Below are 20356 nucleotides of genomic sequence, written 5' to 3' on the forward strand. Positions count from 1 at the left end.
GGGACCAGGGCATCACAGCACTATGATTAGAGGTATGCAAGATCATCCCATGAAGGGACCAGTGCATCAGAGATCATCCCATGAAGGGACCAGTGCATCAGACATCATCCCATGAAGGGACCAGTGCATCACAGCACTATGATTAGAGGTATGCAAGATCATCCCATGAAGGGACCAGTGCATCAGACATCATCCCATGAAGGGACCAGTGCATCACAGCACTATGATTAGAGGTATGCAAGATCATCCCATGAAGGGACCAGTGCATCAGAGATCATCCCATGAAGGGACCAGGGCATCAGAGATCATCCCATGAAGGGACAGGTGCATCAGAGATCATCCCATGAAGGGACAAGTGCATCAGAGATCATCCCATGAAGGGACCAGTACACCACAGCACTACGATTAGAGGTATGCAAGATCATCCCATGAAGGGACAAGTACACCACTGCACTTACATTAGAGGTATGCAATATCATCCCATGAAGGGACCAGTGCATCAAAGATCATCCCATGAAGGGACCAGGGCATCACAGCACTACGATTAGAGGTATGCAAGATCATCCCATGAAGGGACAAGTACACCACTGCACTTACATTAGAGGTATGCAATATCATCCCATGAAGGGACCAGGGCATCAGAGATCATCCCATGAAGAGACCAGGGCATCAGAGATCATCCCATGAAGAGACCAGGGCATCAGAGATCTCCCCATGAAGGGACCAGTGCATCAGAGATCATCCCCATGAAGCGACCAGTGCATCAGAGATCATCCCATGAAGGGACCAGGGCATCACAGCACTATGATTAGAGGTATGCAAGATCATCCCATGAAGGGACCAGTGCATCAGAGATCATCCCATGAAGGGACCAGTGCATCAGAGATCATCCCATGAAGGGACAAGGGCATCACAGCACTATGATTAGAGGTATGCAAGATCATCCCATGAAGGGACCAGTGCATCAGAGATCATCCCATGAAGGAACCAGGGCATCAGAGATCATCCCATGAAGGGACCAGGGCATCAGAGATCATCCCATGAAGGGACCAGGGCATCAGAGATCATCCCATGAAGGGACCAGGGCATCACAGCACTATGATTAGAGGTATGCAAGATCATCCCATGAAGGGACCAGTGCATCAGAGATCATCCCATGAAGGGACCAGGGCATCACAGCACTATGATTAGAGGTATGCAAGATTATCCCATGAAGGGACCAGTGCATCAGACATCATTCCATGAATGGACCAGTGCATCTGAGATCATCCCATGAAGGGACCAGGGCATCAGAGATCATCCCATGAAGGGACCAGGGCATCAGAGATCATCCCATGAAGGGACCAGGGCATCAGAGATCATCCCATGAAGGGACCAGGGCATCAGAGATCATCCCGTGAAGGGACCAGGGCATCAGAGATCATCCCATGAAGGGACCAGGGCATCAGAGATCATCCCATGAAGGGACCAGTGCATCACAGCACTATGATTAGAAGTATGCAAGATACTCCCATGAATGGACCAGTGCATCAGAGATCATGCCATGAAGGGACAAGTGCATCAGAGATCATTCCATGAAGGGACCAGTACACCACAGCACTTACATTAGAGGTATGCAAGATCAGCCCATGAAGGGACCAGTGCATCAGAGATCATCCCATGAAGGGACCAGGGCATCACAGCACTATGATTATAGGTATGCAAGATCATCCCATGAAGGGACCAGTGCATCAGACATCATCCCATGAAGGGACCAGGGCATCAGACATCATCCCATGAAGGGACCAGGGCATCAGAGATCATCCCATGAAGGGACCAGGGCATCAGAGATCATCCCATGAAGGGACCAGGGCATCAGACATCCTCCCATGAAGGGACCAGGGCATCAGACATCCTCCCATGAAGGGACCAGGGCATCAGACATCCTCCCATGAAGGGACCAGGGCATCAGACATCCTCCCATGAAGGGACCAGGGCATCACAGCACTATGATTAGAGGTATGCAACATCATCCCATTAAGGGACCAGTGCATCAGACATCATCCCATGAAGGGACCAGTGCATCAGACATCATCCCATGAAGGGACCAGTGCATCAGACATCATCCCATGAAGGGACCAGTGCATCACAGCACTATGATTAGAGGTATGCAAGATCATCCCATGAAGGGACCAGTGCATCAGAGATCATCCCATGAAGGGACCAGGGCATCAGAGATCATCCCATGAAGGGACCAGGGCATCAGAGATCATCCCATGAAGGGACCAGGGCATCAGAGATCATCCCATGAAGGGACCAGGGCATCACAGCACTATGATTAGAGGTATGCAAGATCATCCCATGAAGGGACCAGTGCATCAGAGATCATCCCATGAAGGGACCAGTGCATCAGAAATCACCCCATGAAGGGACCAGGGCATCGGAGATCATCCCATGAAGGGACCAGGGCATCGGAGATCATCCCATGAAGGGACCAGGGCATCGGAGATCATCCCATGAAGGGACCAGGGCATCGGAGATCATCCCATGAAGGAACCAGGGCATCGGAGATCATCCCATGAAGGGACCAGGGCATCGGAGATCATCCCATGAAGGGACCAGGGCATCACAGCACTACGATTAGAGGTATGCAAGATCATCCCATGAAGGGACCAGTGCATCAGAGATCATCCCATGAAGGGACCAGGGCATCACAGCACTATGATTAGAGGTATGCAAGATCATCCCATTAAGGGACCAGTGCGTCAGAGATCATTCCATGAAGGGACCAGTGCATCAGAGATCATCCCATGAAGGGACCAGGGCATCAGAGATCATCCCATGAAGGCACCAGGGCATCAGAGATCATCCCATGAAGGGACCAGGGCATCAGATCATCCCATGAAGGGACCAGTGCATCAGAGAACCTCCCATGAAGGGACCAGGGCATCACAGCACTGTGATTAGAGGTATGCAAGATCATCCCATGAAGGGACCAGGGCATCAGAGATCATCCCATGAAGGGACAAGGGCATCAGAGATCATCCTATGAAGGGACCAGGGCATCAGAGATCATCCTATGAAGGGACCAGGGCACCACAGCACTATGATTAGAGGTATGCAAGATCACCCCATGAAGGGACCAGTGCATCAGAGATCATCCCATGAAGGCACCAGGGCATCAGAGATCATCCCATGAAGGCACCAGGGCATCAGAGATCATCCCATGAAGGCACCAGGGCATCAGAGAACACCCCATGAAGGGACCAGGGCATCAGAGATCATCCCATGAAGGGACCAGGGCATCACAGCACTATGATTAGAGGTATGCAAGATCATCCCATGAAGGGACCAGTGCATCACAGCACTGATTAGAGGTATGCAAGATCATCCCATGAAGGGACCAGTGCATCAGACATCATTCCATGAAGGGACCAGTGTATCAGAGATCATTCCATGAAGGGACCAGTGCATCAGAGATCATCCCATGAAGGGACCAGTGCATCAGAGATCATCCCATGAAGGGACCAGTGCATCAGAGATCATCCCATGAAGGGACCAGTGCATCAGAGATCATCCCATGAAGGGACCAGGGCATCAGAGATCATCCCATGAAGGGACCAGGGCATCGGAGATCATCCCATGAAGGGACCAGGGCATCGGAGATCATCCCATGAAGGGACCAGGGCATCACAGCACTATGATTAGAGGTATGCAAGATCATCCCATGAAGGGACCAGTGCATCACAGCACTATGATTAGAGGTATGCAAGATCATCCCATGAAGGGACCAGTGCATCAGACATCATCCCATGAAGGGACCAGGGCATCAGAGATCATCCCATGAAGGGACCAGGGCATCAGAGATCATCCCATGAAGGGACCAAGGCATCACAGCACTATGATTAGAGGTATGCAAGATCATCCCATGAAGGGACCAGTGCATCAGTCATTCCATGAAGGGACCAGTGCATCAGAGATCATTCCATGAAGGGACCGGTGCATCAGAGATCATCCCAAGAAGGGACCAGTGCATCAGAGATCATCCCATGAAGGGACAAGGGCATCAGAGATCATCCCATGAAGGGACCAGGGCATCAGAGATCATCCCATGAAGGGACCAGGGCATCGGAGATCATCCAATGAAGGGACCAGGGCATCACAGCACTATGATTAGAGGTATGCAAGATCATCCCATGAAGGGACCAGTGCATTACAGCACTATGATTAGAGGTATGCAAGATCATCCCATGAAGGGACCAGTGCATCAGACATCATCCCATGAAGGGACCAGTGCATCAGACATCATCCCATGAAGGGACCAGGGCATCAGACATCATCCAATGAAGGGACCAGTGCATCTGACATCATCCCATGAAGGGACCAGGGCATCACAGCACTATGATTAGAGGTATGCAAGATCACCCCATGAAGGGACCAGTGCATCAGAGATCATCCCATGAAGGCACCAGGGCATCAGAGATCATCCCATGAAGGCACCAGGGCATCAGAGATCATCCCATGAAGGGACCAGGGCATCACAGCACTATGATTAGAGGTATGCAAGATCATCCCATGAAGGGACCAGTGCATCACAGCACTGATTAGAGGTAAGCAAGATCATCCCATGAAGGGACCAGTGCATCAGACATCATTCCATGAAGGGACCAGTGCATCAGAGATCATTCCATGAAGGGACCAGTGCATCAGAGATCATTCCATGAAGGGACCAGTGCATCAGAGATCATCCCATGAAGGGACCAGTGCATCAGAGATCATCCCATGAAGGGACCAGTGCATCAGAGATCATCCCATGAAGGGACCAGGGCATCAGAGATCATCCCATGAAGGGACCAGGGCATCAGAGATCATCCCATGAAGGGACCAGGGCATCGGAGATAATCCCATGAAGGGACCAGGGCAAAACAGCACTATGATTAGAGGTATGCAAGATCATCCCATGAAGGGACCAGTGCATCAGACATCATCCCATGAAGGGACCAGGGCATCAGAGATCATCCCATGAAGGGACCAGGGCATCAGAGATCATCCCATGAAGGGACCAAGGCATCACAGCACTATGATTAGAGGTATGCAAGATCATCCCATGAAGGGACCAGTGCATCAGACATTCCATGAAGGGACCAGTGCATCAGAGATCATTCCATGAAGGGACCAGTGCATCAGAGATCATCCCAAGAAGGGACCAGTGCATCAGAGATCATCCCATGAAGGGACCAGTGCATCAGAGATCATCCCATGAAGGGACCAGTGCATCAGAGATCATCCCATGAAGGGACCAGGGCATCGGAGATCATCCCATGAAGGGACCAGGGCATCACAGCACTATGATTAGAGGTATGCAAGATTATCCCATGAAGGGACCAGTGCATTACAGCACTATGATTAGAGGTATGCAAGATCATCCCATGAAGGGACCAGTGCATCAGACATCATCCCATGAAGGGACCAGTGCATCAGACATCATCCCATGAAGGGACCAGGGCATCAGACATCATCCCATGAAGGGACCAGGGCATCAGAGATCATCCCATGAAGGGACCAGGGCATCGGAGATCATCCCATGAAGGGACCAGGGCATCACAGCACTATGATTAGAGGTATGCAAGATCATCCCATGAAGGGACCAGGGCATCACAGCACTATGATTAGAGGTATGCAAGATCACCCCATGAAGGGACCAGTGCATCAGAGATCATCCCATGAAGGCACCAGGGCATCACAGCACTATGATTAGAGGTATGCAAGATCATCCCATGAAGGGACCAGTGCATCACAGCACTGATTAGAGGTAAGCAAGATCATCCCATGAAGGGACCAGTGCATCAGACATCATTCCATGAAGGGACCAGTGCATCAGAGATCATTCCATGAAGGGACCAGTGCATCAGAGATCATTCCATGAAGGGACCAGTGCATCAGAGATCATCCCATGAAGGGACCAGTGCATCAGAGATCATCCCATGAAGGGACCAGTGCATCAGAGATCATCCCATGAAGGGACCAGGGCATCAGAGATCATCCCATGAAGGGACCAGGGCATCAGAGATCATCCCATGAAGGGACCAGGGCATCGGAGATAATCCCATGAAGGGACCAGGGCAAAACAGCACTATGATTAGAGGTATGCAAGATCATCCCATGAAGGGACCAGTGCATCAGACATCATCCCATGAAGGGACCAGGGCATCAGAGATCATCCCATGAAGGGACCAGGGCATCAGAGATCATCCCATGAAGGGACCAAGGCATCACAGCACTATGATTAGAGGTATGCAAGATCATCCCATGAAGGGACCAGTGCATCAGACATTCCATGAAGGGACCAGTGCATCAGAGATCATTCCATGAAGGGACCAGTGCATCAGAGATCATCCCAAGAAGGGACCAGTGCATCAGAGATCATCCCATGAAGGGACCAGTGCATCAGAGATCATCCCATGAAGGGACCAGTGCATCAGAGATCCTCCCATGAAGGGACCAGGGCATCGGAGATCATCCCATGAAGGGACCAGGGCATCACAGCACTATGATTAGAGGTATGCAAGATTATCCCATGAAGGGACCAGTGCATTACAGCACTATGATTAGAGGTATGCAAGATCATCCCATGAAGGGACCAGTGCATCAGACATCATCCCATGAAGGGACCAGTGCATCAGACATCATCCCATGAAGGGACCAGGGCATCAGACATCATCCCATGAAGGGACCAGGGCATCAGAGATCATCCCATGAAGGGACCAGGGCATCGGAGATCATCCCATGAAGGGACCAGGGCATCACAGCACTATGATTAGAGGTATGCAAGATCATCCCATGAAGGGACCAGTGCATCAGACATCATCCCATGAAGGGACCAGGGCATCAGAGATCATCCCATGAAGGGACCAGGGCATCAGAGATCATCCCATGAAGGGACCAAGGCATCACAGCACTATGATTAGAGGTATGCAAGATCATCCCATGAAGGGACCAGTGCATCAGTCATTCCATGAAGGGACCAGTGCATCAGAGATCATTCCATGAAGGGACCGGTGCATCAGAGATCATCCCAAGAAGGGACCAGTGCATCAGAGATCATCCCATGAAGGGACAAGGGCATCAGAGATCATCCCATGAAGGGACCAGTGCATCAGAGATCATCCCATGAAGGGACCAGGGCATCGGAGATCATCCAATGAAGGGACCAGGGCATCACAGCACTATGATTAGAGGTATGCAAGATCATCCCATGAAGGGACCAGTGCATTACAGCACTATGATTAGAGGTATGCAAGATCATCCCATGAAGGGACCAGTGCATCAGACATCATCCCATGAAGGGACCAGTGCATCAGACATCATCCCATGAAGGGACCAGGGCATCAGACATCATCCCATGAAGGGACCAGGGCATCAGAGATCATCCCATGAAGGGACCAGGGCATCAGAGATCATCCCATGAAGGGACCAGGGCATCAGAGATCATCCCATGAAGGGACCAGGGCATCACAGCACTACGATTAGAGGTATGCAAGATCATCCCATGAAGGGACCAGTGCATCAGAGATCATCCCATGAAGGGACCAGGGCATCACAGCACTATGATTAGAGGTATGCAAGATCATCCCATGAAGGGACCAGTGCATCAGACATCATCCCATGAAGGGACCAGGGCATCAGACATCATCCCATGAAGGGACCAGGGCATCAGACATCATCCCATGAAGGGACCAGGGCATCAGACATCATCCCATGAAGGGACCAGTGCATCACAGCACTATGATTAGAGGTATGCAAGATCATCCCATGAAGGGACCAGTGCATCAGAGATCATCCCATGAAGGGACCAGTGCATCAGAGATCATCCCATGAAGGGACCAGGGCATCAGAGATCATCCCATGAAGGGACCAGGGCATCAGAGATCATCCCATGAAGGGACCAGGGCATCAGAGCACTATGATTAGAGGTATGCAAGATCATCCCATGAAGGGACCAGTGCATCAGACATCATCCCATGAAGGGACCAGGGCATCAGAGATCATCCCATGAAGGGACCAGGGCATCAGAGATCATCCCATGAAGGGACCAGGGCATCAGAGATCATCCCATGAAGGGACCAGGGCATCAGACATCCCATGAAGGGACCAGGGCATCAGACATCATCCCATGAAGGGAGCAGGGCATCAGACATCACCCCATGAAGGGACCAGTGCATCGGAGATCACCCTATGAAGGGACCAGTGCATCGGAGATCACCCCATGAAGGGACCAGTGCATCGGAGATCACCCCAGGGCATCGGAGATCACCCCATGAAGGGACCAGGGCATCGGAGATCATCCCATGAAGGGACCAGGGCATCGGAGATCATCCCATGAAGGAACCAGGGCATCGGAGATCATCCCATGAAGGGACCAGGGCATCGGAGATCATCCCATGAAGGGACCAGGGCATCACAGCACTATGATTAGAGGTATGCAAGATCATCCCATGAAGGGACCAGTGCATCAGAGATCATCCCATGAAGGGACCAGGGCATCACAGCACTATGATTAGAGGTATGCAAGATCATCCCATGAAGGGACCAGTGCGTCAGAGATCATCCCATGAAGGGACCAGTGCATCAGAGATCATCCCATGAAGGGACCAGGGCATCAGAGATCATCCCATGAAGGGACCAGGGCATCAGATCATCCCATGAAGGGACCAGTGCATCAGAGAACCTCCCATGAAGGGACCAGTGCATCAGAGAACCTCCCATGAAGGGACCAGGGCATCACAGCACTGTGATTAGAGGTATGCAAGATCATCCCATGAAGGGACCAGGGCATCAGAGATCATCCCATGAAGGGACAAGGGCATCAGAGATCATCCTATGAAGGGACCAGGGCATCAGAGATCATCCTATGAAGGGACCAGGGCACCACAGCACTATGATTAGAGGTATGCAAGATCACCCCATGAAGGGACCAGTGCATCAGAGATCATCCCATGAAGGCACCAGGGCATCAGAGATCATCCCATGAAGGCACCAGGGCATCAGAGATCATCCCATGAAGGGACCAGGGCATCAGAGATCACCCCATGAAGGGACCAGGGCATCAGAGATCATCCCATGAAGGGACCAGGGCATCACAGCACTATGATTAGAGGTATGCAAGATCATCCCATGAAGGGACCAGTGCATCACAGCACTGATTAGAGGTAAGCAAGATCATCCCATGAAGGGACCAGTGCATCAGACATCATTCCATGAAGGGACCAGTGCATCAGAGATCATTCCATGAAGGGACCAGTGCATCAGAGATCATTCCATGAAGGGACCAGTGCATCAGAGATCATCCCATGAAGGGACCAGTGCATCAGAGATCATCCCATGAAGGGACCAGTGCATCAGAGATCATCCCATGAAGGGACCAGGGCATCAGAGATCATCCCATGAAGGGACCAGGGCATCAGAGATCATCCCATGAAGGGACCAGGGCATCGGAGATAATCCCATGAAGGGACCAGGGCATCACAGCACTATGATTAGAGGTATGCAAGATCATCCCATGAAGGGACCAGTGCATCAGACATCATCCCATGAAGGGACCAGGGCATCAGAGATCATCCCATGAAGGGACCAGGGCATCAGAGATCATCCCATGAAGGGACCAAGGCATCACAGCACTATGATTAGAGGTATGCAAGATCATCCCATGAAGGGACCAGTGCATCAGACATTCCATGAAGGGACCAGTGCATCAGAGATCATTCCATGAAGGGACCAGTGCATCAGAGATCATCCCAAGAAGGGACCAGTGCATCAGAGATCATCCCATGAAGGGACCAGTGCATCAGAGATCATCCCATGAAGGGACCAGTGCATCGGAGATCATCCCATGAAGGGACCAGGGCATCACAGCACTATGATTAGAGGTATGCAAGATCATCCCATGAAGGGACCAGTGCATCAGAGATCATCCCATGAAGGGACCAGGGCATCACAGCACTATGATTAGAGGTATGCAAGATCATCCCATGAAGGGACCAGTGCGTCAGAGATCATCCCATGAAGGGACCAGTGCATCAGAGATCATCCCATGAAGGGACCAGGGCATCAGAGATCATCCCATGAAGGCACCAGGGCATCAGAGATCATCCCATGAAGGCACCAGGGCATCAGAGATCATCCCATGAAGGGACCAGGGCATCAGATCATCCCATGAAGGGACCAGGGCATCAGAGAACCTCCCATGAAGGGACCAGGGCATCACAGCACTGTGATTAGAGGTATGCAAGATCATCCCATGAAGGGACCAGGGCATCAGAGATCATCCCATGAAGGGACAAGGGCATCAGAGATCATCCTATGAAGGGACCAGGGCATCAGAGATCATCCTATGAAGGGACCAGGGCACCACAGCACTATGATTAGAGGTATGCAAGATCACCCCATGAAGGGACCAGTGCATCAGAGATCATCCCATGAAGGCACCAGGGCATCAGAGATCATCCCATGAAGGCACCAGGGCATCAGAGATCATCCCATGAAGGGACCAGGGCATCAGAGATCACCCCATGAAGGGACCAGGGCATCAGAGATCATCCCATGAAGGGACCAGGGCATCACAGCACTATGATTAGAGGTATGCAAGATCATCCCATGAAGGGACCAGTGCATCACAGCACTGATTAGAGGTAAGCAAGATCATCCCATGAAGGGACCAGTGCATCAGACATCATTCCATGAAGGGACCAGTGCATCAGAGATCATTCCATGAAGGGACCAGTGCATCAGAGATCATTCCATGAAGGGACCAGTGCATCAGAGATCATCCCATGAAGGGACCAGTGCATCAGAGATCATCCCATGAAGGGACCAGTGCATCAGAGATCATCCCATGAAGGGACCAGGGCATCAGAGATCATCCCATGAAGGGACCAGGGCATCAGAGATCATCCCATGAAGGGACCAGGGCATCGGAGATAATCCCATGAAGGGACCAGGGCATCACAGCACTATGATTAGAGGTATGCAAGATCATCCCATGAAGGGACCAGTGCATCAGACATCATCCCATGAAGGGACCAGGGCATCAGAGATCATCCCATGAAGGGACCAGGGCATCAGAGATCATCCCATGAAGGGACCAAGGCATCACAGCACTATGATTAGAGGTATGCAAGATCATCCCATGAAGGGACCAGTGCATCAGACATTCCATGAAGGGACCAGTGCATCAGAGATCATTCCATGAAGGGACCAGTGCATCAGAGATCATCCCAAGAAGGGACCAGTGCATCAGAGATCATCCCATGAAGGGACCAGTGCATCAGAGATCATCCCATGAAGGGACCAGTGCATCAGAGATCCTCCCATGAAGGGACCAGGGCATCGGAGATCATCCCATGAAGGGACCAGGGCATCACAGCACTATGATTAGAGGTATGCAAGATCATCCCATGAAGGGACCAGTGCATTACAGCACTATGATTAGAGGTATGCAAGATCATCCCATGAAGGGACCAGTGCATCAGACATCATCCCATGAAGGGACCAGTGCATCAGACATCATCCCATGAAGGGACCAGGGCATCAGACATCATCCCATGAAGGGACCAGGGCATCAGAGATCATCCCATGAAGGGACCAGGGCATCAGAGATCATCCCATGAAGGGACCAGGGCATCGGAGATCATCCCATGAAGGGACCAGGGCATCACAGCACTATGATTAGAGGTATGCAAGATCATCCCATGAAGGGACCAGGGCATCACAGCACTATGATTAGAGGTATGCAAGATCACCCCATGAATGGACCAGTGCATCAGAGATCATCCCAAGAAGGCACCAGGGCATCACAGCACTATGATTAGAGGTATGCAAGATCATCCCATGAAGGGACCAGTGCATCACAGCACTGATTAGAGGTAAGCAAGATCATCCCATGAAGGGACCAGTGCATCAGACATCATTCCATGAAGGGACCAGTGCATCAGAGATCATTCCATGAAGGGACCAGTGCATCAGAGATCATCCCATGAAGGGACCAGGGCATCACAGCACTATGATTAGAGGTATGCAAGATCATCCCATGAAGGGACCAGCGCATCAGACATCATCCCATGAAGGGACCAGGGCATCAGACATCATCCCATGAAGGGACCAGGGCATCAGACATCATCCCATGAAGGGACCAGGGCATCAGACATCATCCCATGAAGGGACCAGTGCATCAGAGATCATCCCATGAAGGGACCAGTGCATCACAGCACTATGATTAGAGGTATGCAAGATCATCCCATGAAGGGACCAGTGCATCAGAGATCATCCCATGAAGGGACCAGTGCATCAGACATCATCCCATGAAGGGACCAGGGCATCAGAGATCATCCCATGAAGGGACCAGGGCATCAGAGATCATCCCATGAAGGGACCAGGGCATCAGAGATCATCCCATGAAGGGACCAGGGCATCAGACATCCCATGAAGGGACCAGGGCATCAGACATCATCCCATGAAGGGAGCAGGGCATCAGACATCACCCCATGAAGGGACCAGTGCATCGGAGATCACCCTATGAAGGGACCAGTGCATCGGAGATCACCCCATGAAGGGACCAGTGCATCGGAGATCACCCCATGAAGGGACCAGGGCATCGGACCATGAAGGGACCAGGGCATCGGAGATCACCCCATGAAGGGACCAGGGCATCGGAGATCATCCCATGAAGGGACCAGGGCATCGGAGATCACCCCATGAAGGGACCAGGGCATCGGAGATCACCCCATGAAGGGACCAGGGCATCGGAGATCACCCCATGAAGGGACCAGGGCATCGGACCATGAAGGGACCAGGGCATCGGAGATCACCCCATGAAGGGACCAGGGCATCGGAGATCATCCCATGAAGGGACCAGGGCATCGGAGATCATCCCATGAAGGGACCAGGGCATCGGAGATCATCCCATGAAGGGACCAGGGCATCAGAGATCATCCCATGAAGGGACCAGTGCATCAAAAATCATCCCATGAAGGGACCAGGGCATCACAGCACTATGATTAGAGGTATGCAAGATCATCCGATGAAGGGACCAGTGCATCAGAGAACATCCCATGAAGGGACCAGTGCATCAAAGATCATCCCATGAAGGGACCAGGGCATCAGAGATCATCCCATGAAGGGACCATGGCATCAGAGATCATCCCATGAAGGGACCATGGCATCAGAGATCATCCCATGAAGGGACCATGGCATCAGAGATCATCCCATGAAGGGACCAGGGCATCAGAGCACTATGATTAGAGGTATGCAAAATCTTCCCATGAAGGGACCAGGGCATCAGAGATCATCCCATGAAGGGACCAGGGCATCAGAGATCATCCCATGAAGGGACCAGGGCATCAGAGATCATCCCATGAAGGGACCAGGCCATCACAGCACTATAATTAGAGGTATGCAAGATCATCCCATGAAGGGACCAGTGCATCAGACATCATCCCGTGAAGGGACAAGTGCATCAGAGATCCCGTGAAGGGAGCAGTGTATCAGAGATCCCGTGAAGGGAGCAGTGCATCACAGCACTATGATTAGAGGTATGCAAGATCATCCCATGAAGGGACCAGTGCATCAGAGATCATCCCATGAAGGGACCAGTGCATCAGAGATCCTCCCATGAAGGGACCAGTGCATCAGAGATCCTCCCATGAAGGGACCAGTGCATCAGAGATCCTCCCATGAAGGGACCAGGGCATCACAGCACTGTGATTAGAGGTATGCAAGATCATCCCATGAAGGGACCAGTGCATCAGACATCATCCCATGAAGGGACCAGTGCATCACAGATCATCCCATGAAGGGACCAGTGCATCAGAGATCATCCCATGAAGGGACCAGTGCATCAGAGATCATCCCATGAAGGGACCAGTGCATCAGAGATCATCCCATGAAGGGACCAGGGCATCACAGCACTATGATTAGAGGTATGCAAGATCATCCCATGAAGGGACCAGTGCATCAGAGATCATCCCATGAAGGGACCAGTGCATCAGAGATCATCCCATGAAGGGACCAGTGCATCAAAGATCATCCCATGAAGGGACCAGTGCATCACAGCACTACGATGAGAGGTATGCAAGATCATCCCATGAAGGGACAAGTACACCACTGCACTTACATTAGAGGTATGCAATATCATTCCATGAAGGGACCAGTGCATCAAAGATCATCCCATGAAGGGACCAGGGCATCAGAGATCATCCCATGAAGAGACCAGGGCATCAGAGATCATCCCATGAAGAGACCAGGGCATCAGAGATCATCCCCATGAAGGGACCAGTGCATCAGAGATCATCCCCATGAAGGGACCAGTGCATCAGAGATCATCCCATGAAGGGACCAGGGCATCACAGCACTATGATTAGAGGTATGCAAGATCATCCCATGAAGGGACCAGTGCATCAGAGATCATCCCATGAAGGGACCAGTGCATCAAAGATCATCCCATGAAGGGACCAGTGCATCAAAGATCATCCCATGAAGGGACCAGGGCATCAAAGATCATCCCATGAAGGGACCAGGACATCAGAGATCATCCCATGAAGGGACCAGGACATCAGAGATCATCCCATGAAGGGACCAGTGCATCACAGCACTACGATTAGAGATATGCAAGATCATCCCATGAAGGGACAAGTACACCACTGCACTTACATTAAAGGTATGCAATATCATCCCATGAAGGGACCAGTGCTTCAAAGATCATCCCATGAAGGGACCAGGGCATCAGAGATCATCCCATGAAGGGACCAGTGCATCAAAGATCATCCCATGAAGGGACCAGTGCATCACAGCACTATGATTAGAGGTATGCAAGATCATCCCATGAAGGGACCAGTGCATCAGACATCATCCCATGAAGGGACCAGTGCATCAGACATCATCCCATGAAGGGACCAGTGCATCAGACATCATCTCATGAAGGGACCAGTGCATCAGACATCATCCCATGAAGGGACCAGTGCATCAGACATCATCCCATGAAGGGACCAGGGCATCAGACATCATCCCATGAAGGGACCAGGGCATCAGACATCATCCCATGAAGGGACCAGGGCATCAGAGATCATCCCATGAAGGGACCAGAGCATCTGAGATCATCCCATGAAGGGACCAGGGTATCACAGCACTACGATTAGAGGTATGCAAGATCATCCCATGAAGGGACCAGTGTATCAGACATCATCCCATGAAGGGACCAGTGCATCAGACATCATCCCATGAAGGGACCAGGGCATCACAGCACTATGATTAGAGGTATGCAAGATCATCCCATGAAGGGACCAGTGCATCTAAGATCATCCCATGAAGGGACCAGAGATCATCCCATGAAGGGACCAGTGCATCAGAGATCCTCCCATGAAGGGACCAGTGCATCAGAGATCCTCCCATGAAGGGACCAGGGCATCACAGCACTGTGATTAGAGGTATGCAAGATCATCCCATGAAGGGACCAGGGCATCAGAGATCATCCCATGAAGGGACCAGGGCATCAGAGATCATCGCATGAAGGGACCAGGGCATCAGAGATCATCCTATTAAGGGACCAGGGCATCACAGCACTATGATTAGAGGCATGCAAGATCATCCCATTAAGGGACCAGTGCATCAGAGATCATCCCATGAAGGGACCAGGGCATCAGAGATCATCCCATGAAGGGACCAGGGCATCAGAGCTCATCCCATGAAGGGACCAGGGCATCAGAGCTCATCCCATGAAGGGACCAGGGCATCAGAGCTCATCCCATGAAGGGACCAGTGCATCAGAGATCATCCCATGAAGGGACCAGTGCATCAGAGATCATCCCATGAAGGGACCAGTGCTTCGGAGATCATCCCATGAAGGGACCAGGGCATCGGAGATCATCCCATGAAGGGACCAGGGCATCACAGCACTATGATTAGAGGTATGCAAGATCATCCCATGAAGGGACCAGTGCATCACAGCACTATGATTAGAGGTATGCAAGATCATCCCATGAAGGGACCAGTGCATCAGACATCATCCCATGAAGGGACCAGGGCATCAGACATCATCCCATGAAGGGACCAGGGCATCAGAGATTATCCCATGAAGGGACCAGGGAATCAGAGATCATCCCATGAATGGACCAGGGCATCAGAGATCATGCCATGAAGGGACCAGGGCATCAGAGATCATCCCATGAAGGGACCAGGGTATCACAGCACTACGATTAGAGGTATGCAAGATCATCCCATGAAGGGACCAGTGCATCAGACATCATCCCATGAAGGGGCCAGTGCATCAGACATCATCCCATGAAGGGACCAGGGCATCACAGCACTATGATTAGAGGTATGCAAGATCATCCCATGAAGGGACCAGTGCATCAGAGATCATCCCATGAAGGGACCAGGGCATCACAGCACTATGATTAGAGGTATGCAAGATCATCCCATGAAGGGACCAGTGCATCTGAGATCATCCCATGAAGGGACCAGTGCATCAGAGATCATCCCATGAAGGGACCAGTGCATCAGAGATCCTCCCATGAAGGGACCAGTGCATCAGAGATCCTCCCATGAAGGGACCAGTGCATCAGAGATCCTCCCATGAAGGGACCAGGGCATCACAGCACTGTGATTAGAGGTATGCAAGATCATCCCATGAAGGGACCAGGGCATCAGAGATCATCCCATGAAGGGACCAGGGCATCAGAGATCATCGCATGAAGGGACCAGGGCATCAGAGATCATCGCATGAAGGGACCAGGGCATCACAGCACTATGATTAGAGGTATGCAAGATCATCCCATGAAGGGACCAGTGCATCAGAGATCATCCCATGAAGGGACCAGGGCATCAGAGATCATCCCATGAAGGGACCAGGGCATCACAGATCATCCCATAAAGGGACCAGGGCATCACAGATCATCCCATGAAGGGACCAGGGCATCAGAGATCATCCCATGAAGGGACCAGGGCATCACAGCACTATGATTAGAGGTATGCAAGATCATCCCATGAAGGGACCAGTGCATCACAGCACTATGATTAGAGGTATGCAAGATCATCCCATGAAGGGACCAGTGCATCCGACATCATTCCATGAAGGGACCAGTGCATCAGAGATCATCCCATGAAGGGACCAGTGCATCAGAGATCATCCCATGAAGGGACCAGGGCATCAGAGATCATCCCATGAAGGGACCAGGGCATCAGAGATCATCCTATGAAGGGACCAGGGCATCACAGCACTATGATTAGAGGAATGCAAGATCATCCCATGAAGGGACCAGTGCATCAGACATCATCCCATGAAGGGACCAGTGCATCAGAGATTATCCCATGAAGGGACCAGTGCATCAGAGATCATCCCATGAAGGGACCAGGGCATCAGAGATCATCCCATGAAGGGACCAGGGCATCGGAGACCATCCCATGAAGGGACCAGGGCATTGGAGATCATCCCATGAAGGGACCAGGGCATCGGAGATCATCCCATGAAGGGACCAGGGCATCGGAGATTATCCCATGAAGGGACCAGGGCATCACAGCACTATGATTAGAGGAATGCAAGATCATCCCATGAAGGGACCAGTGCATCAGAGATCATCCCATGAAGGGACCAGGGCATCACAGCACTATGATTAGAGGTATGCAAGATCATCCCATGAAGGGACCAGTGCATCAGAGAACATCCCATGAAGGGACCAGTGCATCAAAGATCCTCCCATGAAGGGACCAGGGCATCAAAGATCATCCCATGAAGGGACCATGGCATCAGAGATCATTCCATGAAGGGACCAGGGCATCAGAGCACTATGATTAGAGGTATGCAAAATCTTCCCATGAAGGGAGCAGGGCATCAGAAATCATCCCATGAAGGGACCAGTGCATCAAAAATCATCCCATGAAGGGACCAGGGCATCACAGCACTATGATTAGAGGTATGCAAAATCATCCCATGAAGGGACCAGTGCATCAGAAATCATCCCATGAAGGGACCAGTGCATCAGACATCACCCCATGAAGGGACCAGTGCATCAGACATCATCCCATGAAGGGACCAGTGCATCAGATCATCCCATGAAGGGACCAGGGCATCGGAGATCATCCCATGAAGGGACCAGGGCATCGGAGATCATCCCATGAAGGGACCAGGGCATCGGAGATCATCCCATGAAGGGACCATGGCATCAGAGATCATCCCATGAAGGGACCAGGGCATCAGATATCATCCCATGAAGGGACCAGGGCATCAGAGATCATCCCATGAAGGGACCAGGACATCACAGCACTATGATTAGAGGTATGCAAGATCATCCCATGAAGGGACCAGTGCATCAGACATCATCCCGTGAAGGGACAAGTGCATCAGAGATCCCGTGAAGGGAGCAGTGCATCAGAGATCCCGTGAAGGGAGCAGTGCATCAGAGATCCCGTGAAGGGAGCAGTGCATCAGAGATCCCGTGAAGGAACCAGTGCATCAGAGATCATCCCATGAAGGGACCAGTGCATCAGAGATCATCCCATGAAGGGACCAGTGCATCAGAGATCCTCCCATGAAGGGACCAGTGCATCAGAGATCATCCCATGATGGGACCAGGGCATCAGAGATCATCCCATGATGGGACCAGGGCATCAGAGATCATCCCATGATGGGACCAGGGCATCAGAGATCATCCCATGAAGGGACCAGGGCATCAGAGATCATCCCATGAAGGGACCAGGACATCACAGCACTATGATTAGAGGTATGCAAGATCATCCCATGAAGATACCAGTGCATCAGACATCATCCCGTGAAGGGACAAGTGCATCAGAGATCCCGTGAAGGGAGCAGTGCATCAGAGATCCCGTGAAGGGAGCAGTGCATCACAGCACTTTGATTAGAGGTATGGAAGATCATCCCATGAAGGGACCAGTGCATCAGAGATCATCCCATGAAGGGACCAGTGCATCAGAGATCATCCCATGAAGGGACCAGTGCATCAGAGATCCTCCCATGAAGGGACCAGTGCATCAGAGATCATCCCATGATGGGACCAGGGCATCAGAGATCATCCCATGATGGGACCAGGGCATCAGAGATCATCCCATGATGGGACCAGGGCATCAGAGATCATCCCATGAAGGGACCAGGGCATCACAGCACTATGATTAGAGGTATGCAAGATCATCCCATGAAGGGACCAGTGCATCAGATCATCCCATGAAGGGACCAGTGCATCAAAGATCATCCCATGAAGGGACCAGGGCATCAAAGATCATCTCATGAAGGGACCAGGGCATCAGAGATCATCCCATGAAGGGACCAGGACATCAGAGATCATCCCATGAAGGGACCAGTGCATCACAGCACTACGATTAGAGGTATGCAAGATCATCCCATGAAGGGACAAGTACACCACTGCACTTACATTAGAGGAATGCAATATCATCCCATGAAGGGACCAGTGCATCAAGGTTCATCCCATAAAGGGACCAGGGCATCAGAGATCATCCCATGAAGAGACCAGGGCATCAGAGATCATCCCATGAAGAGACCAGGGCATCAGAGATCTCCCCATGAAGGGACCAGTGCATCAGAGATCATCCCCATGAAGGGACCAGTGCATCAGAGATCATCCCAATGAAGGGACCAGTGCATCAGAGATCATCCCATGAAGGGACCAGGGCATGACAGCACTATGATTAGAGGTATGCAAGATCATCCCATGAAGGGACCAGTGCATCAGATCATCCCATGAAGGGACCAGTGCATCAAAGATCATCCCATGAAGGGACCAGGGCATCAAAGATGCATCCCATGAAGGGACCAGGGCATCAAAGATGCATCCCATGAAGGGACCAGGGCATCAGAGATCATCCCATGAAGGGACCAGGACATCAGAGATCATCCCATGAAGGGACCAGTGCATCACAGCACTACGATTAGAGGTATGCAATATCATCCCATGAAGGGACAAGTACACCACTGCACTTACATTAGAGGTATGCAATATCATCCCATGAAGGGACCAGTGCATCAAAGATCATCCCATGAAGGGACCAGGGCATCAGAGATCTTCCCATGAAGAGACCAGGGCATCAGAGATCATCCCATGAAGAGACCAGGGCATCAGAGATCTCCCCATGAAGGGACCAGTGCATCAGAGATCATCCCCATGAAGGGACCAGTGCATCAGAGATCATCCCATGAAGGGACCAGTGCATCAGAGATCATCCCATGAAGGGACCAGTGCATCAGAGATCATCCCATGAAGGGACCAGGGAATCAGAGATCATGCCATGAAGGGACCAGGGCATCAGAGATCATGCCATGAAGGGACCAGGGCATCAGAGATCATCCCATGAAGGGACC

This window comes from Triturus cristatus, chromosome 9 (genome assembly GCF_964204655.1).
Source record: "Triturus cristatus chromosome 9, aTriCri1.1, whole genome shotgun sequence".
NCBI classification, from domain to species: Eukaryota; Metazoa; Chordata; class Amphibia; order Caudata; family Salamandridae; genus Triturus; species Triturus cristatus.